This window comes from Lissotriton helveticus, chromosome 1_2, assembly GCF_964261635.1.
Source record: "Lissotriton helveticus chromosome 1_2, aLisHel1.1, whole genome shotgun sequence".
NCBI classification, from domain to species: Eukaryota; Metazoa; Chordata; class Amphibia; order Caudata; family Salamandridae; genus Lissotriton; species Lissotriton helveticus.
In genome coordinates, this window is record NC_136058.1 from 439,838,194 (window position 1) to 439,860,994 (window position 22,801).

Here is a 22,801-nt window from a genome sequence, read left to right on the forward strand (position 1 = left end):
TGCCTCCGCCTCTCTTCCAGATCTCCCTCTAATCGTAGTTGTTCAATGGCCATTTTCTTTGCTGCTAATTGAAGCTCTCCATCCAGCCAGAGTCGGGCGAGCTCTAGTTCATGGAGCCGACTCCTCTCTCGCTCCCGGGCGTCTTCGTGGGAGAGGCCCGGTTCTTTGTTGGCGGTTCTTTCTTCCACTGGGGCTACGACTGTACTCAGGGGTACTTCTAGGACAATGTCCTCGTTGGCTTGGGGTGGGGTCGCTCCGGTCTCCACCCGTGTTTGTAATGCGTCTTTAAAATCGTCTTTTGTGCTTAGTCCGGTGGTAGCGATACCTAGGGCTTTGCAGAATTGTTTGAGTTCTTTATGGGTGTACTCCTCTAATAGTTCTTTCTGGAATTCTGCGGTTGTTCCGGCTTCTTTAGTAGTCATCGTGGTTGTGGGTCTCTGTTAGTAGTGGCGAGTTACTCGTTGTACGATTTGCGCGGGCTCGGATCCCGTCGCTTGCCACCAATGTTGGAAAGGCGACCCCAGGGGAGACAGAAGGTGTCTGACTGTCCGCCCCGAGACCCACCTCTCTGTATGGAATAGGCCGAGCGCCGTAGGGAGGCCTCCTTGGCGAGGCTCCTCTCCTACAATCGTAACAGTTGAGCAATCACACTACTTACAGATGGACACCACACAGGAGGAATATTCACAAGAATCTTTATATAAGCAATTAAGGCAAGTTCTTCGCAGGTTAGCAGGCAAGGATCGAGGGATCCGTAAAGTCTTGGTTTCGGGGAGAGGGGGTAGCGGGACAGTCTTGGCACCAACTGGTGCGTGGATAGTTCAAGGGGTCAGGCCGTGACAGCGTCAGCAGGGCCTCGATGATAGTTCAGCTCGGTCAGGCCGCGACAGCGTCAGCAGAGCCTCGAAGATGGTTCAGTTCGGTCAGGCCGCGACAGCGTCAGCAGGGCCTCGAAGGTGGTTCAGCTTAGTCAGGCCGCGACAGCATCAGCAGGGCCTCGAAGGTGGTTCAGCTTGGTCAGGCCGCGACAGCGTCAGCAGGGCCTCGAAGGTGGTTCAGCTTGGTCAGGCCGCGACAGCGTCAGCAGGGCCTCGAAGGTGGTTCAGCTTGGTCAGGCCGCGACAGCGTCAGCAGGGCCTCGAAGGTGGTTCAGCTTGGTCAGGCCGCAACAGCGTCAGCAGGGCCTCGAAGGTGGTTCAGTTTGGTCAGGCCGCGACAGCGTCAGCAGGGCCTCGAAGGTTCCAGGTGCAAGAGTTCGGATCAGGATCAGCCGCGACAAGGTCAGCAGGGCTTCGACTCCAAGATACAACTGAAGTCCTAATCCAGGGCTGGCCCAGATATAGGACTGGAGTCCTTTGATGTCCGGACCCTCGCGCCTGGGGTCAGAGGGGCCGGGATGAAGGTGTCCAGACACCCAGCAGGGGGGTGGAGCCAGCGCCCAGGGAGGCTGAAGGGCGATCGATACCAGGCGTCCGGGGATGGCTGGAGGCCCCTCGAAACTCCCCTCTTCCGGGCTCCGCCAAGTGGCCACTCTACCACCTGGGAGGATCTTGGTGCCTCGATGTCGGGGCTTCGCTGAGGCCGGGGCCAGGGATGGCTGCGGCCACGTGCTCGGGACGTGATGGGCCCAAGGTGAGTCGGGCCGGAAATGGTGGCCTGGCATGGTCGCCAGACCGGTGGTGTTGGCGAGCAGGGTCCGCCGGGGTCCCAGGGGGGAGAGCCGTGGGTTGCCAGGGGGGCTTCTCTCGTCGATGGTTCGTGTTCAGGGGGGTCGACAGCGGGTTGACGGAGGGCCGATGTCGTCCCAGGCCCGCCATGCGGGAGGGGTAGGACCACGCCACGAGGCCGAGTCCAACAGGATTCCACGAGGACCCGCTGCCTCTCACACTCCCTTCCATCTCTTCCAGCCAAGACTGACAGCCAAAGCCCAGACTGACAACCACAGCCCAGACTGACAACCACAGCCCTGACAGAGGATTGATTTAAACACGGCCTCACCCTTTGTAAAATGGCACAAGAACTGTAACAGTGCCTCAGCTGTTTAAGGTGAGGAATGAGTGCGGTTTTGATTCCCCTGATATCCAGGCCACGATGCGCAGCTCGGTGATCTCCTTACCCACGAAGACAACGGTCGCCATTGCATAGAACGGAGCAATCCGCTGAAGAGCGCGAGTATAAACAGCAGCATCACACTGCCCAACAGCTAGCTACAAGCTGAGAAGTACAAGTAAAACAATTGCGAGCCAACCACGAGTTTATTATCACATCACGCAGACTGTCACATCTAAACCCCCAGGTCTTTACCGGCGCCAATGCTTGTTTCCCATATGAGACCCTGTCTCCATGGACTGCGAGCGTCTTAACAAAAATCACCCACGTCCGTGTCTTTACAGGCGCCAATGCTTGTTTCCCATTTGAGACCCTGTCATGGACTGTGAGCGTCTTAGAGAAACACCCATGTCTGTGTCTTTGCAGGCGCCAATGCTTGTTTCCCATACGAGATCCTGTCATGGACTCTGAGTGTCCACCCATGTCTGTGTCTTTACAGGCGCCAATGCTTATTTCCCATACGAGATCCTGTCATGGACTCTGAGTGTCCACCCACGTCTGTGTCTTTACAGGGGCCAATGCTTGTTTCCCATACGAGATCCTGTCATGGACTCTGAGAGTCCACCCATGTCTGTGTTTTTGCAGGCGCCACTGCTTGTTTCCCATACGAGATCCTGTCATGGACTCTGAGTGTCCACCCACGTCTCTGTCTTTACAGGCGCCAATGCTTGTTTCCCATACGAGATCCTGTCATGGACTCTGAGTGTCCACCCATGTCTGTGTCTTTGCAGGCGCCAATGCTTGCTTCCCATATGAGACCCTGACATGGACTGTGAGTGAAACAACCATGCCTGTGTCTTTGCAGGCGCCAATGCTTGTTTCTCTGCTGGAGCCTGGTTGCGGCGGTTCCATCAGCAGCCACCAGAGGGCGCTCCTCGCCTGCTGATGAAACCCACTGATCTGCACATAGGATGTAAGGAGAAGAGTTTCCTCTTCCAGGTCGGCAGCTGCAGAGACAGCACCAGCAGCGGGGAGGACATCACTTCCTGTCTCTCCTTGTGTGCAGCCTGTTGCAGAGGAGGAAGGAACCTCATCTGTCTGTGCAGTTACCTTCATCTACAGACCCCCCTCAGGCCCCAGATCTCCACCTGCCCTCCCTCAGACCCCAGGTCTGCCCCCCCCCACCACGGCCCCCCAGGAGGGGGAGGGAGCCTGGACACGTCTGCACAGGTCTCTACTCAGGTAGGAGATTGTCAGCAGCTTCTGCTGTGTTTGTAGAAATAGACTGAATAATCCTGGAGGGAATCTCTGCAGGAGCCGGGCTGAGCTGGGCTCTTCTATCCGGGGGTCCTGGGCCTAAGCTGGGCCCTTCTATCTGGGGGCCCCTGGGGCTGAGCTGGACTCTTCTATCTGGGGGACCCTGGGAATGAGCTGGGCTCTTCTATCCGGGGGCCTTGGGGCTGAGCTGGGCTCTTCTATCCGGGGCCCCTGGGCCTAAGCTGGGCCCTTCTATCCGGGGCCCCGGGGGCTGAGCTGGGCCCTTCTATCTGGGGGCCCCTGGGGCTGAGCTGGACTCTTCTATCTGGGGAACCCTGGGAATGAGCTGGGCTCTTCTATCTGGGGGCCCTGGGGCTGAGCTGGGCTCTTCAATCAGGGGACCCTGGGGCTGAGATGGGCTCTTTTATCCGGGGCCCGTGGGGTTGAGCTGGGCTCTTCTATCTGGGGGCCTCTGGGGCTGTGCTGGGCTCTTCTATCTGGGGGCCTCAGTGGCTGTGCTCTTTTATCCAGGGGCCCCTGGGGCTGCGCTTGGCTCTTCTATCCGGGGCCCCTGGGGCTGAGCTGGGCTCTTCTATCCGGGATGCCCCTGGGGCTGAGCCGGGCCCTTCTATCCTGGGCCCCTGGGGCTGTGCTGGGCTCTTCTATCCAGAGGCCCCTGGGGCTGTGCTTGGCTCTTCTATCCGGGACCCCTGGGGCTGAGCTGGGCTCTTCTATCTGGGGGCCCTGGGACTGAGCTTGGCTTTTCTATCCGGGGGCACTGGGACTGAGCTGGGCTCTTCTATCCGGGACCCCTGGGGCTGAGCTGGGCTCTTCTATCTGGGGGCCCTGGGACTGAGCTTGGCTTTTCTATCCGGGGGCACTGGGGCTGAGCTGGGCTCTTCTATCTGGGGGCCCCTAGGACTGAGCTGGGCTCTTCTATCCGGGGCCCCTGGGGCTGAGCTGGGCTCTTCTATCTGGGGTCCCTGGGGCTGAGCTGGGCTCTTCTATCTGGGGGCCCCTGGGGCTGAGCTGGGCTCTTCTATCCAGGACCCCTGGGGCTGAGCTGGGCTCTTCTATCTGGGGGCCCTGGGACTGAGCTTGGCTTTTCTATCCGGGGGCACTGGGGCTGAGCTGGGCTCTTCTATCTGGGGGCCCCTAGGACTGAGCTGGGCTCTTCTATCTGGGGTCCCTGGGGCTGAGCTGGGCTCTTCTATCCGGGGACCCTGGGGCTGAGCTGGGCTCTTCTCTCCGGGGCCCCTGGGGCTGTGCTGGGCTCTTCTATCCGGGATGCCCCTGGGGCTGAGCCGGGCCCTTCTATCCTGGGCCCCTGGGGCTGTGCTGGGCTCTTCTATCCAGAGGCCCCTGGGGCTGTGCTTGGCTCTTCTATCCGGGACCCCTGGGGCTGAGCTGGGCTCTTCTATCTGGGGGCCCTGGGACTGAGCTTGGCTTTTCTATCCGGGGGCACTGGGACTGAGCTGGGCTCTTCTATCCGGGACCCCTGGGGCTGAGCTGGGCTCTTCTATCTGGGGGCCCTGGGACTGAGCTTGGCTTTTCTATCCGGGGGCACTGGGGCTGAGCTGGGCTCTTCTATCTGGGGGCCCCTAGGACTGAGCTGGGCTCTTCTATCCGGGGCCCCTGGGGCTGAGCTGGGCTCTTCTATCTGGGGTCCCTGGGGCTGAGCTGGGCTCTTCTATCTGGGGGCCCCTGGGGCTGAGCTGGGCTCTTCTATCCAGGACCCCTGGGGCTGAGCTGGGCTCTTCTATCTGGGGGCCCTGGGACTGAGCTTGGCTTTTCTATCCGGGGGCACTGGGGCTGAGCTGGGCTCTTCTATCTGGGGGCCCCTAGGACTGAGCTGGGCTCTTCTCTCCGGGGCCCCTGGGGCTGAGCTGGGCTCTTCTATCCGAGGGCCCCTGGGGCTGAGCTGGGCTCTTTTATCCAGGGGCCCCTGGGGGCTGAGCTGGGCACTTCTATCCGGGATCTGTGCACTGCATCTTAGTGCACTATGAGGAATCTGTGCACTGGAGCTGCCCGTGCAGGTAAAGGTGGTGGGGCGGGGTGGGGTGGGTAAGGGAGTCAACAGCCGACGATGAAGGAAAATTCAAATTAAAAAAAAGAAAAACGCTTTCCTTGCGCTTGCTTATTTTTAATGCGTTTCCTTTTTGAACCTCTGGTACCTTTCAAATGCCATTGTGCTAAATCGACATTGTACCCTTGCACGGATGCATGAATCTGACACTATCAGTGTGAGAATGGATGGATCAGCCTTCTGTCATGTGAGCAGCAAGGCGTGAATATCTGCGAGCTGTGCAGTGCGGTCACCAAAGTTTTTAATGTGAGTCTATAGTGGTTTGAAGTTGGCGTTTTCACAATTTCCCTGCATGCAGCACATGTCACGGAGTATTTCTGTGTTATAATCAACCACAGGACGTGCAGAGCCATCTGTATAGAAGACTCTCTTATAGTCCTCCGTGGGTAGGATATTAGGACTTTGTGGTATATTTTGTGTATAGTGCATAAATTCTTAAATGCCGAGAGTCAGATCATACTCAAATGTTATATCAACTCCACTTAAAGATGCAGGCCATTGCGTCATCATCTGTTGTGGCCAGTAATTTCACTATACACTCCCCCCTGGCTGGTGTCATTCCGTGCCATCATCTGTTGTGGCCAGTATTATTACTATACACTCCACCCTGGTCAGGTTTCGTTCCGCGTCATCATCTGTTGTGGCCACTATTGTAACTATACTTTCCGCCCTGGTCAGGTGTTGTTCCGCGGCATCCTCTGTTGTGACCAGTATTGTCACTATACACTCCGCCCTGGTCGGGTGTCGTTCTGCGTCATCATCTGTTGTGGCCAGTATTGTCACTGTACACTCGGCCCTGGTAGGGTGTTGCTCCGCGTCACCATCTGTTGTGTAAATGTTGTCAATGTAAGATGGCGCCTCTGGATCTCTCTGTAAGAGTTCCATAATTGATGCTGCAAATAAACCAGGACTATTCTTAAAGCCACTGGCAATCATGTATAACAGAACTGAGAAAGAGCTTAGACACTCCCTCTCAGGCGCTATATTTTGTCTGAAAAGTCCATTGTACAGCTTATGAGAGTGTGTGTGACTTTAATCTAAAACTATTCTGCATGTTCAATCAGGTTTTAAAACTGGAAAAAGAGGATTATTCAATGTACAACTACAAGGCATTATAATGCCGTGATCTTCAGCTGACCGCGGATAGCTTTAATGTTGTGTTTGCTTCTGGCTTCGGAGGATATTGAGCCTGTTTTGGGGCTCAGCAATGACCTGTAGAATAGATTCTTTATCCCACCCTTCTTGGATTCCATACAGCGCTGGAGCCTACTTTAAAGCTTACTCACGCGCATTCTTTTCCCTCATGTCCCCGGGTTTGTAGGAGGAAAATGCTAACAATTTTACCTCCTCTCCTGAGGGCTCATCCCTTATGAAGGCTTGGGACTGTGACCCTCTGCAAGAAGGATGTTGTCGGCAGCTGATAAATGTGGACAGAATATAGCTTTAAATGTGTGTATGTATAGCTCTCAATTAGTATTTTTACAATCTGAACACTATCTGGAGGATTTACATGTCCATCAGATTTCCAGACTGTATGTATTCTTCAGTCTGACTCACCAACAGAAGTTCTCGAAGAATCTGGTGCACTATTTTCCCTTCAGCTGGCTGTCCACCAGCGGCGTCACCCAAATCCTGTTCCGCAGAAGAATCCGTCGTTTGCAGGGCATTTTCTTTAGTTAATCAAGTTCCTTTCTTTCTTTTTAAAGTGAGTAATAGAGTTCAACCTTTCTCTTCTGTCTTTACACTAACCTCAGCATCTTGTCCTGTTTCGCTTTTCTGATTAGTACACTCACTTTTCTGTGGTATTCGGTCCGTCCACTCCTCTTTGCCCAAAAAGAACGAGAAGTAATGCTATTAGAATACAGATGCCAGTCTGGCTGTTATATTTTTGTATGGCCCGTCAAATTGTATCCACCTTGCCTGGACTTCTGAGTTGATGGAAATCCAGTCCTTTTCTTTTTGTGTTACTGTCTTTTTCGTCTTTTTACATCCTTTCTAGTCTCTGGTGTATTTTTTTCCTCACCAGAACCCTCAGTCTAATTTTTTGTTGTGAGCTGCGGTTTGATGGCTCGTGACCCCAAGGTGTCACGCCCACAGAAGTATATGTTTCAAAATCATTTTAGGTGGCTCCTATTCACACTCTTGAACAGGGATTGCTGCAGCCTCTGGCGCATAGCCAAAGCCGCTGCTTCTCGGCTCAGCATTATTGAGGAAAACTGTTTTAAGATTTCCCATTCATTTAATTCCTAGATCTAGGGAGGGTGCAGCCTTCTACTCATTTGTTCTTGCCTTAGTACATCGGGTGTACCGCCCATGACGGCGTGCCATGGTTAGTACGGTTGATACTTCATCTCATTCCTAGATATAGGGCTGGTGCAGCCTTCTACTCATTTGTTCTTGCCTTAGTACATCGGGTAGTACCGCCCATGAAGGGGACGTCTCATCGCCCCAATGCTGCTCCTCTGGTTGGTGTTGCAAGCGATCCAGAAGGCAGTTTTGTTGCTTTTTACAGGCACTTTGCCCATAGGCGCGCTTATAGTCCGTGGACAGATTGCTTGTGTGGAACCCTGAGTCTGTGGTACAGGTCTGACTCAACCCGCTCTGCTTGCTTTGTTCTGCAATACATACTGTCTGAGCCACCTATACAGGATACTGTGTGTACCGAGCCAGGACGGTATCAGGTGACCCCACTTTAGGGAACCCTGTCTGACATTCTGAGGTATGTGGGGGCTAAGTGACCAACAAACCATTCTTGTGACTGAACGGGTGAAAGGGTCCACCGGGTCGTGATATGCTTGGGGCTGAGTAGGAACGGCTGCATCTTTGTAGGAGTGGAAAGCGTAGTATCGGCATCTATAGGATCAAAGTTCACCCATGAATAAAACATTTCAAAGGCATACACTGCATGTGCATGTACAACAAATGTTACTGCCCCCCTGTGCTCAATGTTGCCTCTGTCTTCACAATGTTGTGTAACTTCTGCCCTGTAATTGACTCCGATCAAACCAGGAGCTTCATGTTTAACCCCTTCGACGCTCATGACGAGCCCAGCTCGTCATGGAGTTTCCATTGACTTCAATGGAAATTACATGGGAAGCCATAAAACACCTTAGCATCCAAGTGGTTAAAGAACCATTTCAACTAACGAAAGATCCAATGTGCAAATACCACAGATTTGTTTGGATTAGTAGTTTTGTGCTGAAAAATTCCCCTAATTGTTCGCTCTGGAAAAAAAAATCTACCTGAAATGTTTGTTAACTGCTCACATTGACCCTTTAATTGCTGGCCCCTCTCTCTCCCCTCCCCCACGTGCTGAGCACTTTCTTTTAACGTATTTTGGGTAGTTTGTGCTTAGGATACATAACTTTTTTTCACAAAAGGTACCCATGGCAAATTTGGCACCCTCTTATGTCTAACATCCAGGGGATTGTAAAGGTACCCAGGGTTTCTGGATTCCCCTGGAGGGGACCCAGAAAATAGGCAAAATAGGGAAAAAGTGCTCCAGAGAAAACTGTTTTTTTCCCTATAAATATCATCATCGAACTGTTTCTGTGCTAAGGTCACCATCTTCCCAGCTTGTAGGGACAAAAACAATTTTTTTACAACAGTTTTAGCCCATTTTGCCTATTTTTTGTGCTCTCAACTTTCTTACAGTTTTTGGTGGAATCCACTGTGAAACCCAGGGGGGATCCAGGAAAGTTGCAGATTTCTAAAAGGAGACAAAACTCAGAATTCACAAAGGGGTCATATGTGTAGATCCCTCAAGATTTTCCCAAAGATGCTGACTGTTGAAATAACGAAATATTGAAAATGAGTAGGACAAAAATGCCGTTTGTGACAACATTTTCATCTGTGAATTTCTGTCACAATGGCCAATTTACAAAACTGTTATTTGTACATCTCTAAATTTGAGGGTGCCCATACGAGAATATGATTCAGAGGACTGAGGTGTTCTGGATGGTGGTCTGGAGTTTGTGTAGCAGGGTTTTGTTGATTCCGGCGTACAGGGCGTTGCCGTAGTCCAGTCTGCTCGTTATGAGTGCATGGGTGATTGTCTTTCTGCATTCAGTGAGGATCCACTTTAAGGTCTTGCAGAGGATGTGGAGGGAGTTGAAGCAGGTGGAGGCGAGGGCGTTGATCTGGCGGGTCAAGGTTTGCTGTCTATGACATTCCTGAGATTCTTGGCATGGGTGGTGAGGGTAGATGTTCGTCCTGTCTTTAGTAGCCACCAGGTGGAGTCCCACGCTGATGTGCTTTTCCCAAAGATCACGGTTTAAGTCTGTCAGTGTTTTAGACAGTTGATCTTCATCTAGTGGGCAATTCCAGTCACACAGGGATAAAACTTCATCTGGGTACTGGGCGTCTTGACCATGAGAGACAGTTGTGTGTCAGTGTAGGAGAGAACGTTGATGTTATGAGAGTGGATGATTCTAGCTAAAGGGATCATGTATGCATTAAAGAGGGTCGAGCTCAGGGAAGATCTGTGTGGAACTCAGCAGACAAGGTCACCGGCATGCAACGTGTACGGTGACAGGATGACTGACTTGGTTCTTCCAGTCAGGAAGAAGCAGATCCATCGGAGTGCGTCTCGTTGGATTCTGATCTCCTGGAGGCGTTGGATAAGGAAGGGATGGGAGACTGTCTCAAACTCTACAGAGAGGACCAGGAGAATGAGATCACCATGTCTCTTGTGTCCAGAGTCATGCGGATGTCATCCTGGGCTCCTCGCCCTCCGCCTGGGACGACTCCTGGTGGCCCCCCGCCCTGGGCACCGCACCCAAACCGACGGACCACGCACGCAACCTGGGCTTCATCCTGGACTCCTCCCTCTCCATGACCAGACAAGTCAACGCCGTCTCCTCGTCGTGCTTCAACATCCTGCGCATGCTACGGAAGATCTTCTGGTGGATCCCCACCGAGACCAGGAAGACTGTCAACCAGGCCCTCGTCACCAGCCGACTGGACTACGGCAACGCCCTCTACGCCGGAACCACTGCCAAACTCCAGAAGAGACTCCAGCGGATCCAGAACGCCTCAGCCAGACTCATCCTCGACATCCCACGAAACAGCCACATCTCCGGACACCTGAGAGACCTGCACTGGCTCCCCGTCAACAAAAGAATCACCTTCCGCCTCCTCACCCACGCACACAAAGCCCTACACGACCAAGGCCCGAGCTACCTCAACAACCGGATCAACTTCTACGCTCCCAAGCGCCACCTCAGATCAACCAGCCACGCCCTCGCCGCCGTCCCCCGCATCCGAAGAGCGACAACAGGAGGAAGGTCCTTCTCCTACCTGGCCGCCAAGACCTGGAACTCCCTTCCGACCGACCTGCGCCTGACCCAAGACCACCTCTCCTTCAGGAAGAAGCTCAAGACCTGGCTGTTCGAGCAGTAAAGGCACCCCCCCCTCCTAGCGCCTTGAGACCCTACGGGTGAGTAGTGCGCTCTATAAATTTATTGATTGATTGATTGATTGATGGCAGGGATGTGGACAGTTTCCAAGCTGTGATTGGGGCTCAACCAGACTGAGTGGTTTTGAGGAGATGGTGGTCCTTGAGGTATTCAACAAAGTGTCTGTTGACCATTTTCTCCAAGACGTAAACCAGGAATGGTCGCAGGGAGATCGGCCTGTGGTTGTCGAGCGTTTAAGGGTTTGAGGGGGTTTCCTGAGTAGTGGGAGGACAGTGGTGTGTTTCTCTTAAGTCAGAACTTCTTCCAGGTCTGTACGAAGATCAAGAAATCCACCTTCAGGCACCACCAACTCTGAATTCTGTGTTAGCGCAGAGTATTGGAGTGGCCAGGCAAGGGAAAGGGGTTTAGGGGATATGAACTGCGAGGAGCGAGATTTTAAAAAGAGAGCATACATAATATTCAGATGGAACCTAAGTTTTGAGTTCCGCATAAAACATCCCCCGCTTTTGAAGGATTAGGCTTTTTTACCCTGTTTGGTGAACTTAGAACTCTCTCTCTATATATTCTGTTTTTTGAGGGTTTCTCTTTGTATACGGGTTCTCTTAAAATTAGGCCGCAAGATGAAGGGGATCAGGTGAAGTCACTTGTTCAACGCTAACCTTTTAACACCTTAGCTACACCCGATTCTAGACACTGCTACAAGGATACATTCCGTAAAGAGTTTCATTAAACATTTCTCTCCCTCTCCTTCAATAGTTCAACGCCCCAGGTTAAGTCATCTGGGTGCGAAAGAAAGTTACATGAACTGAACAATAATATTCATGAATCATGTTCTTTATTCTTCAGCCAAACTGTTATGTCTCTATGGAGCTGCCTTCCCTGGAATTGTTTCAACTAATAATGGTCTTTAGTGGCAGCGCAAGAAATCAGGTTACATTTAGTCTATTCCTTCGAGTTAGAACTAAACTATGATGAGGCTTGCAACGCTAAAAAGTTCGGCCGACTCAGCCCTTACCAGGGGTTTCACTCTCTCCCAAGTGGAGGCCGGATCTCTGGCAGGGCGGGCGTACTCACCACCAAAGCACTCAGCTGAAGAAACGTTGGCCAACAAACTTCGTCAACAAAACTGAGTGATCCAGTTTATCGCGGGAGCTCAGGAAAGAAGGGGTTACTTCGATCATTTCCTGGAATAGTAATCAGATGGTTCTGAACAGGCACCATTTTAGACTCAAACCCCACCCAGCATGGTCACCCAGCATGGTCACTCAGTATGGCCTCCCAGCATGACCACCCAGCATGGCCACCCAGCATGGCCACCCAGCATGGCCACCCAGCATGGCCACCCAGCATGGCCACCCAGCATGGCCACCCAGCATGGTCACCCAGCATGGCCACCCAGCATGGCAACCCAGCATGGCCACCCAGCATAGCCACCCAGCATGGTCACCCAGCATGGCCACCCAGCACGGTCACCCAGCATGGTCACCCTGCAAGGCCACCCAGCATGGTCACCCAGTATCGTGACCCATCATGGCCACCCGGCATGGCCACCCAGCATGGCCACCCAGCATGGTCACCCAGCATCGCCACCCAGCATGGCTACCCAGCATGGCCACCCAGCATGGTCAGCAATCGCTGCTTTTGGGAATTGCAGTGCAGATGCACGATCGTTCTCTGGAACTTAATAATTGGCAATATTAGTCCCAGTGCAGGGGATCCACGTCAGTCAGGGAGTGGAGAGGATGGTCGCCCCTCCCTTTCCCAACTCGTCATAGGGGGTGGATTCATCCCTATGACGAGTGGCGAAAGGGTGGGTTAGAGGCTGCAGGCAAACAGAAAGCTGGGAGCTTGAGTCTGTGCACTTTGTGTTCCGGACTTTAAAGACACACTGCGCAGACTCGAGGCGTCGGCTTCCCGCGCGTCTTATGATGACTGGAGCACGTGGGAGCAGGGTGCCATCATTCATTCGCAGCTCCAGTGCCTGTGTTTCACTGGCTGCCAGGAGGTGAGGAGCAGACACTGTGGTCGCACTGCAGCTGCATGTCCGCATCCCCTACAAGCTGCCCTTCCTTGCCCTGGCCTGATCCGAAGGTTACACCTGCACAAAGGATGCGTCGTCTGCGCCGGCTCTCCGCGGCTCCTCAGGGTGATATCAGCTGCTTGTAGGTTTATTCTTGTCTTCATTTAGAGGTGCAGTCCATCCTGCAGGGTACTCCGTTCTCTCTCTGCCTTCTCTGCAAAGCTTGGGGAATATTTAAAGTAAGAGGGGGCCCTTTGTGCAAGGCCGTAGTGGTCTCTTCCATGCCTGTGTGTGTTCACATTCGTATAAAAATGTTTGTAGGAAACTTATCAATGTAGTGAGTAGCGACCTTTTACTCATGACTGCTGACCGGGGCAAATGTTCACCACTAATGTTAAATGAAAGCACGGCAGAGAGTCCTAAAGACAGAGCAGCAGCAGGAGTCTTAGCGTGTAGATTATTCCTGTGTCGACACCTGCTGGGAAAATTCATATTTAACTCACAATCACATGGTGCTTTAAATTAAATAAATACACTTCCAGAACATGTATGGGGCTACCAAGTTCTACATAGATATTATCATGCATTAAACCAAACTAGTTTTTTAGGTCTCGCGTACGCAACACGCATAGGAGGAGACCTTTAGTTATCAATTTCCTTTTTCTGCCAAAAATGTGCACGCTTTGCATTGCTTTCAATGGCAACGTGTGCACGTTTGGTGATTCCCTTGTGGGAGCGAGCTTTGAAACCATCTGTTTGTAATTAACAGATGGTTCGTGCTCGCTCCCGCAAGGGAAACAGGTGCAGGCCCCTTCCTCTCTCCCCTGCCCCTACTGCCTCCTCCTGTCCTCTTGATTTTTTTACTTTTACTGCGAGGCGTGCGCGCTTGTTTTTAAATGCAGTAAAAACAGAAAACAGTTAACTTTTAATGGTTGATGTTCTACCCTTCCCTAAGGACCCAAAGTAAGTGAGCAAGTGTATGAACCAAATTGTCTTGTGTTCCCTGTGGCTTCTACAGCACACAGTGTGTGTTGCCCAGGTTGTATGAATGTGAGGGCTGGCTAGTTGTGTGGGATGGAGTCTTGAGGATGGGTTGGGAGGGTCTGGGCTTGCCAGATGAGTTGTTTTTGAACCGTTTGTGGTGTCATGGAGTTCTTAAATCCTGACTGTGTTCTTGGAAGCTGTGGTGACGGGGTTTGCCTGGCCTTTAACAGAAAATTATGCAGGCCTTTGATCCCAGGCCTTGCCGCCAGGGTGCTGGACGAGTTTCTTTTAAAGTGGCTGCTGCAGTGAAATTTTTAAAGCAACCAGCTATTTCAGTTATTGCACATGGGATGGATGCATCCGGTGTTCTGCTGGCAGTTTTAGGCACCAGAATATGCCATTCAGACACACTTATTCAAACTCATCATTTCCTGTGATATAGCATGCTGTCGTCCTACAGCTGGTGAGCTGTGTAACCAGAATTGACTGAAGAAGACACAACGGTCGGTCCCGGCACCAGTGATCATTATAACTAATTGTTCCATGTATATCATGATAGAAATGTAAGTAAGGTGATGTGAAGGAACTGTCCCCATGTCGCGGTACTCAGACGGCTCTGCCCGCGTGTTTACCTAGCAGGCTGTGGGCAGGTGGGTTGTGAGTGTAAGGCGAACACCTAAAGATATAGCGCCTAAACTAAAACATGGTGGATATTGGCTAAAACACAGAAACAATCTACATTGTTCAAAGAATAGGCATGGTGGGGTTATTCGTCCCTAGATTGGGCAAATGGATGCCATGTGCGTCTGGTTCAGAGGGCCCTGAAGCATGTTTGTATGTCCACGCAGCTGTGGCTATAGAAACGGGTGAGGTGTTTAACCCGCTGTGATGTATCCATGTAGGTGCGTTGTGGCAGTAGTAACGGGTGAGGTGTTTAACCCGCTGTGATGTACCCATGCAGGTGCGTTGTGGCAATAGTAACGGGTGAGGTGTTTTACCCGCCGTGATGTATCCATACAGGTGCGTAGTGGCCATAGTAATGGGCGAGTTGTTTAACCCGCTGTGATGTATCCATACAGGTGCATAGTGGCAATAGTAACAGGTGAGGTATTTAGCCCGCTCTAATGTATCCATGCAGGTGCGTTGTGGCAATAGTAACAGGTGAGGTGTTTAGCCCCCGTGATGTATCCATGCAGCTGCGTTGTGGCAGTAGTAACGGGTGAGGTGTTTAACCTGCTGTGATGTATCCATGCAGGTGCGTTTTGGCAGTAGTAATGGATGAGGTGTTTAACCCGCTGTTTGATTTGATTTGATTTGAAAATAATTTGTAGAGCGCGGCTAACACCATTAGGTTTCTTGGCGCTGTGCTGGGGCGTAGAGGAAAAGGATGTGAAACAAAATCTAAGGGTATGAAATAGTAAAGAGGAAAGTTTTAAGAAGTGATCTGAGCTGTGATGTATCTATTCAGGTGCTTTGTGGCTGTAGTAACGGTGAGGTGTTTAACCTGCTGTGATGTGTCCATGCAGGTGCGTTGTGGCAGTAGTAACGGGTGAGGTGTTTAACCTGCTGTGATATATTCATGCAGCTGCGTTGTGGCAGTAGTAACGGGTGAGGTGTTTAACCTGCTGTGATGTATCCATGCAGGTGCGTTGTGGCAGTAGTAATGGGTGAGGTGTTTAACCTGCTGTGATGTATCCATGCAGGTGCGTTGTGGCAGTAGTAACGGGTGAGGTGTTTAACCTGCTGTGATGTATCCATGCAGGTGCGTTGTGGCAGTAGTAACGGGTGAGGTGTTTAACCTGCTGTGATGTATCCATGCAGGTGCGTTGTGGCAGTAGTAACGGGTGAGGTGTTTAACCTGCTGTGATGTATCTATGCAGGTGCCTTGTGGCAGTAGTAACGGGTGAGGTGTTTAGCCCGCTGTGATGTACCCAGGCAGCTGCGTTGTGGCAGTAGTAACAGGTGAGGTGTTTAACCCGCTGTGATGTACCCAGGCAGCTGCGTAGTGGCAGTAGTAACGGGTGAAGAGTTTAACCTGCTGTGATGTATCCATGCAGCTGCGTTGTGGCAGTAGTAACGGGTGAGGTGTTTAACCTGCTGTGATGTATCCATGCAGCTGCGTTGTGGCAGTAGTAACGGTTGAGGTGTTTAATCAGCTGTGATGTATCCATGCAGGTGCGTTGTGGCAATAGTAACTGGTGAGGTGTTTAGCCTGCTCTGATGTATCCAGGCAGGTGCGTTGTGGCAATAGTGTGAGGTGTTTAACCCGCTGTGATGTATCCATGCAGGTGCGTTGTGGCAATAGTAATGGGTGAGGTGTTTAACCTGCTGTGATGTATCCATGCAGGTGCGTTGTGGCAGTAGTAACGGGTGAGGCGTTTAACCTCGAGTGATGTATCCATGCAGGTGCGTTGTGGCAGTAGTAACGGGTGAGGCGTTTAACCTCGAGTGATGTATCCATGCAGGTGTATTGTGGCAATAGTAACGGGTGAGGTGTTTAACCCGCTGTGATGTATCCAGACAGGTGCGTTGTGGCAGTAGTAATGGGTGAGGTGGGCAGAGGAGTTGATGCCTGTCCAGGGGTGAAGAGGAGGAGAGGCCTGTCCAGGGATGCAGAGGAGGTGAAGCCTGTCCAGGGGGAGCAGAGGAGGTGAGGCGTGTCCAGGGGGTGCAGAGGAGGTGAAGCCTGCCCATAGGAAAAGAGAAGATGAGGGCTGTCCAAGGGTCTGAGGAGGTGATGCCTGTCCAGGGGTGCAGATGAGGATAGGCCTGCACAGAGGGTGCAGAGAAGGTGAGGCCTGTCCAGGGGTGCAGAGGAGGATAGGCCTATCCAGGGGTGCAGTGGAGGTGAGGCCTGTCCAGGGGTCAGAGGCGGTGAGGCCTGTCCAGGGGTGCAGAGGAGGAAAGTTCAGTCCAGGGGTACAGAGGAGGTGAGGCCTGTCCATGGGGGTGCAGAGGGGGAGAGTCCTGTCCAGAGTGCAGAGGGGGAGAGGCCTGTCCAGGGGTGAAGAGGAGGTGAGTCCTTTTGAAGGGGGTGCAGAGGAGGTGAGGCCTGTCCAGGGGAGCAGTGTCTCTCTTCGGGCCTGTGCATAGCGCCCCAAGGCTCAGGGCGGAGTCAAAGGCGCTATATGGGGTGGAATGAACTCTGGGCTCCTCTGTCCTTAATGAGAATCCTTCACCGAGAGGCCTGTACAGAGGAGGGGCAGAGGAGGAGAGGCCTGTCCAGGGTTGCAGAGGAGGAGAGGCCTGTCCAGGGGGCAGAGGAGGTGAGGCCTGTCCAGGGGTGCAGAGGAGGTGAGGCCTATCCAGGGGAGAAGAGGACGTGAGGCCTGTCCAGGGGTGCAGAGGAGTAGAGGCCTGTCCATGGGAGCAGAAGACGTGAGGCCTGTCCAGGTCTCAGAGGAGGAGAGGCCTGTCCAGGTATGAAAGAGGAGGTAACTCCTGTCCAAGGGGGTGCAGAGGAGGAGAGGCCTGTCCAGGGGTGCAGAGCAGGTGAGCCCAGTCCAGGGGTGCAGAGGAGATGAGGCATGTCCAGGGGTGCAGAGGAGGTGAGGCCTGTCCAAGGGGGTGCAGAGGAGGAGAAGCCTGTCCAGGGGTGCAGAGGAGAGGCCTGTCCAGGGGTGCTGAGGAGGTGAGGCCTCTCCAAGGGTTCAGAGGAGGTGTGTCCTGTCCTAGGGGGTGCAGAGGCAGAGAGGCATGTCCAGGGGTGCAGAGGAGGTGAGGCCTGTCCAGGGGTGCAGAGGAGAGGCCTGTCCATGGGTAGCAGAGGAGGTGAGGCCTGTCCATGGGTAGCAGAGGAGGTGAGGCCTGTCCATGGATAGCAGAGGAAGTGAGGCCTGCCCTGGGGTACAGAGGAGGTGAGGTCTGTCCAAGGGGTGCAGATGATGTGAGGTCTGTCCTGAGGGGTGCAGAGAAGATGCCTCTCCAGCGGGAACTGGGGAGGTGAGGCCTATACAGGGGGTGCAGAGGAGGTGAGTCCTGTCCAGGGGCAGGAGAGGAGGTGAGGCCTGTCCAGGAGGAGCAGAGCAGGTGAGTCCTGTCCATGGGTAGCAGAGGAGGTGAGGCCTGTCCTGGGGGCAGAGGAGGTGAGGCCTGTCTACGGGGTGCACAGGAGGTAAGGCCTGTCCTGTGATACAGAGGAGGAGAGGCCTGTCCAGGGGTGCAGAGGATGTGAGGTCTGTCCTGAGGGGTGCAGAGAAGATGCCTCTCCAGCGGGAGCTGGGGAGGTGAGGCCTATCCAGGGGGTACAGACGAGTTTACGCCTGTCTAGGGGGTCCAGATTTGGTAAGGCCTGTCCAGGTGTGCAGAGGAGGTGAGGCTTGTCCTGGGGAGAAGAGGAGAGGCCTGTCCAGGAGTGCAGAGGAGGAGAGGCCTCTCCAGGGGGTCTGACGAGGAGAGGCCTGTCCAGAGGAGCTGAGGCCCTCTCCAGGGGTACAGAGGAGGAAAGACTTTTCCAGGGGTGCATGAGAGCTGAGGCCTGTCCAGGAGTGCAGAGGAGGCGAGGCCTGTCCAGGGGTGCAGTGTCTTTCTTCAGGGAATGTGCATAGCGCCCCGAGACTCAGGGCGGAGTCAGAGGCGCTGGATGGGGTGGAATGAACTCTGGACTCCTCTGTCCTTAATGAGAATCCTTCACTGAGAGGCCTGTCCAGAGGTGGGGCAGAGGAGGAGGGGCCTGTGCAGGGGTGCAGAGGAGGTGAGGCCTGTCCAGGGGTCCAGAAGAGGTGAGGCATGTCCAGGGGTACAGAGGAGGTGAGGCCTGTCCAGAGCTGCAGAGAAGGTGAGGCCTGTCCAGGGGTCCAGAAGAGGTGAGGTCTGTCCAGGGGTGCAGAGGAGAAGAGCCCTGTCCAGGGTGCAGAGGAGGAGAGGCCTGTTCAGGGGTGCAGAGGAGATGAGGCTTATCCAGGGGGCAGAGCAGGCGATGCCTGTCCAGGGGTGCAGAGGAAGCGAGGCCTATCCAGGGGTGCAGAGCAGGTGAAGCCTGTCTAGGGGTGCAGAGGAGGAGAGGCCTGTCCAGGGGTGCAGAGGAGCTGAGGCCAGTCCAGTGGTGCAGAGGAGGTGAGGCTGTCCAGGGCTGCAGAGGAGGTGAGGCCTGTCTAGGGATACAGAGGAGATGAGGCCTGTCCATGGGTAGCAGAGGAGGTGAGGCATGTCCATGGATAGCAGAGGAAGTGAGGCCTGCCCTGGGGTACACAGGAGGGGAGGCCGGTCCAGGGGTGCAGAGGATGTGAGGTCAGTCCTGGGGGGTGCAGAGAAGATGCCTCTCCTGCGGGAGCTGGGGAGGTGAGGCCTATCCAGGGGGTGCAGACGAGGTTAGGTCTGTCCAGGGTGTCCAGATTTGGTGAGGCCTGTCCAGGTGTGCAGAGGAGGCGAGGCCTGTCCTGGGGAGAAGAGGAGCTGTGCATGAGGAAGTGAGCCTGTCCAAGGTGTTGCAGAGGAGGTGAGGCCTGTCCAGGGGGTGCAGAGGAGGTTAGGCCTGTTGTCAAGGGTTTAGTTTACTGACAGTGCAGACACTCCCACGAGCAGAACTATGAGATTTTTTAAATTCCAAAACTGGTTTTCCCACAGCCACCAACTGAAGAGTTAACTAGTGGCTTTGCAAACCCAGCCGGGGGGAAGGGTAATGGGACAGAGAAGAGACTGCCTGACCTTCGGGCGCTTCCACTCTTTTTCTTACTTTCTGCCGTACTCCGTTTTTTGTCTTTCTTACTCCCTCTCTATCTTTAAGCATGAGTAAAAATCGCTGTAATAGAAAAGCACACCATTACTAATTCCCTTCAATTCCTTCTCCACTTTCTTACTCTCTCTCTCTCTCTCTCTATTTCCTTAGCCAGAGTGCCTATGGCTTTTGCTCCTCTTCTATTCTTCAATATAAGTATTTTATTCTTTGGTAACCTGCATTATAAACAACATTTTAGCACCCTTTAACTCTGTGAGTTAATTTATTCCTTTTCAATCATTCGTTCATTCACTCTCTGCCTTACTTTCTTATCTTCTGAATTCTTGTTACTTCTCCCTTAGGCACCTTCTGGAGCCTCCGCCGTCAACCAAGCAACGAAGAAATCAGGAACTGAAGTATTCAATGGGTAAGTATTTATTCTTCTCTTTATATTTCTTTTTTCCTATTTATTTTAAATTGGTATTTCTCTTTAGTTCTAAATTACCTAACTAAGCGACGCACCGAAGAACTCTAACCTGTGCCTAAGCCTGGCACAAAATTGCACTTTTTCTATCTAACTAGACTACAGAAAGAACGTGACTAAGTAATCGCTGAAAATCTGTTGGTGAAGTGCCTCGGTTCTAAAATCAACCGGCGCACTTCACAGCTGGTCTAGACCTCATGTCTATGTCCAGGAACTCAGGACTAGACCGGCAACTTCCACCGCGGTCCTCCCTGTTGGTAGTACAGGGGAGAATGCCCGGTTACGTGCTATAATCACCCGCGACCTTTTGCGAGCGGGTGACCTTTGCAATGCCGGTTCAATGGCAGATACTACGAGACAAAGAAGAGCTTTGATTCCTTTTTCCTGCACCCTGACACCTGTCCAGGGGGTGCAGCAGAGGTGAGGCCTGTGCTGTGCTGAGGAGGTGAGACCTGTTCAGGGAGTGCAGAGGAGGCATTTGACTCCCTGGAGTAGCCTTTTATGATCGAGACATTTAGGCGGTTTGGTATGTCAGGGAGTTTGAGATCACGTATGTAGCTGCTGGGCACACAGCCTATGGCCTGCGTTTATGTAAATGGGCTCAACTCAGACGCCATTCAGATCACCTGGGGCACTGGGCTTAGTGTTATAATTTCTGATATCTTCGTCTCAAACTGGAGGGTCGCTAATTTGAATCCTGGTTGGTGCACTAGGGAATAGTGACTTGTATATTTTTACAGTGCTGTGACGTCTGCCCGTGAGAGACAGCACTTTGAATAGGAAAGCCAATAGTTTAAAGAAAGAATTAAACAAAATATAAAATAGGCTACACAAATTATAGGATGGGCTGTACAGAGTATAAGATCAGTCAAGCATAATTTGTAAAAAGAGAAAAAGAGAAAAAGTGTAAATTCTTACTGTGCTATCACATGTTACATTTTTAGTAACCACAATCATACTGTAGCTAGTGTTAACCTTTTGTTAAGGTTTCCATTAAAATACTGCATTAAAGAAGTACTGGTAACACCCTCACAGTAATCTTAAAAAAAATTACTCTTTGTCACCGTGAACCTCCAGGTTTGTCGCTCCCTCGGGTGGTCTGCTCCATTGCCCGCACTCATCTAGTGCAGCTCGGTGATGCCAGCACAACTGGAACAGCCTGGCAGGGTGCACACATCTCAGCTATAAAAGTCCTGCTAGTTGGGTGGCCGGAGCTGCCAGGCAGCAAGGATCTCGAAGTGAGTGTCCACATGCCAGTTTGTAGATCGTGTTAGCAACCCAACCATATAAGCATACTACGATTCTTTGCAGCCACCAAACAAGCAAACTGACCCAGGAGTTACAAGTTAGCCATGGCGGCTCCGGGTCATTGCTTACATTGTTGGCCCCACCCAGGTCTCTGGCCCTCTGGACAGCTATCTAAACAGAGGACATGCCCTTTTGAGAAGCTGGTAACCCCAGTGCTTCTTCGAACAGTTCTTTTATCATGGCGCTCCATTTTAAGCGACCAACTCTCACCCCAATGGCCTCCTCAACATGGTGCGATGTTTGGGTGACGTTCGTTCCGCAAAGTCCTGAAGCGTGCATAAAGCACAAGCCCGAAATCCATCAGCCTACATCTTCCAGGATCAACACCTAACGAGAAGAACAAACGTAGAATTCAAATGTTTTGATAGATCAATGTCATAGTCACAGTTTCATGCGTTGTAGTAATTCACCGTATTATCCGGCCTTTTGTAATTAGGCGCTCCTACCTGGAGACGGTGGTTATGTGGTCATATTAATAAGGGGTTATGAACTAACTTGATACTTCGGCTTTTCCTTAACCTTTGTGTTGTTCTAAAAGTACCAGTAACCTTCATAAGGCATGTTGGTAAGCTTTATAATGTTGTCTATCAGTTGTCGCTTTATCCCCTTCTTGTAAAATATGCAAGCCAAACTTGAAATAAGTACACTTTGTTGTGAGAATAGCTATTGTTGCCGCTGATTTCTTTTATTGCAGCACAGCAATGCCTTTATTATAAATCAAACATTAATTATTCGAATAGTGTTCATTTCATTCCAGAGTGACTTTTGCACCATTAAGGTGATAAATAATACGTTGACCTCAAATTTGAGTTGGATGAGTTTATCCTGTTAGACCCCTGAGTCATTCGTTGTCATTTTCTAGTGAGCGGCCTAGGCTCTAGAGGATCATAGGGCTCTCCCCCTCCCTTTGCTTCGACAGTGTTTGCCTTTAGAGATGCTGATATGCAGTGCGGAGACCTGCACTTAAGCAGCTCTGAATGAGTGAATGAAATCCATGCTGGTGGTTTGAGCTGGGAACGTGCCTTTCATGTTTATTTCTTCCATCCATCCTCCTGTCCACATTGTCAAATCAGGGGACAGAGGCACAGAAAGAGTAGGATTTGCCTAGTACTAAACAGTTTAAGTCTGACGAACACAGGACTACTTTTTCCAAAGGTTATTACTTGGCCACGTTAAATTCTGGTGAATAGTCCATGAGAGTGGGCGCTGTGTACCCCTCCCCCCCACCAGAGGCAATGTCTATGTGGTAATCAAACTCTCGTGTCATCGGTAGGCTAAGGGTAAGATTTATTCACCACTCACCCAACTGCACCAGGAACGTAACTGCTGGGAACACTCCTGGCAACGCATCAACAACAACATTCCAGGAGCCGCTGGAAGGAATCTTTAGTTACAGACGCATCACCACAGTCTGGGCCCATTTTTAAAAGCACGGTTTTACTTACAACTTTAGGATGGTAGTAAATACCCCGATCTTGGACATAAATGGGGGAGGCATAAATTTACTTAGTGATTCCTAAAGCTCAATATTTTACAAATT

At 52.0% G+C, this 22,801-nt stretch overlaps 1 protein-coding gene across 2 annotated transcripts in view; it reads left to right on the forward strand.

The window, feature by feature from the left end:
- The first annotated feature begins 3,097 nt into the window (after window positions 1-3,097).
- Window positions 3,098-22,801, forward strand: part of LOC144807672 (uncharacterized) — a 97,646-nt gene continuing 77,942 nt past the window's right edge. Inside the window, exons 1-2 of one of the 2 annotated variants that reach the window (XM_078673308.1) lie at window positions 3,098-3,291; window positions 19,832-19,896. The gene's annotated coding sequence lies outside the window, so the exon portion shown is untranslated. The remainder of the gene's footprint in view (window positions 3,292-19,831; window positions 19,897-22,801) is intronic. The other variant, XM_078673307.1, reaches the window with a different exon arrangement.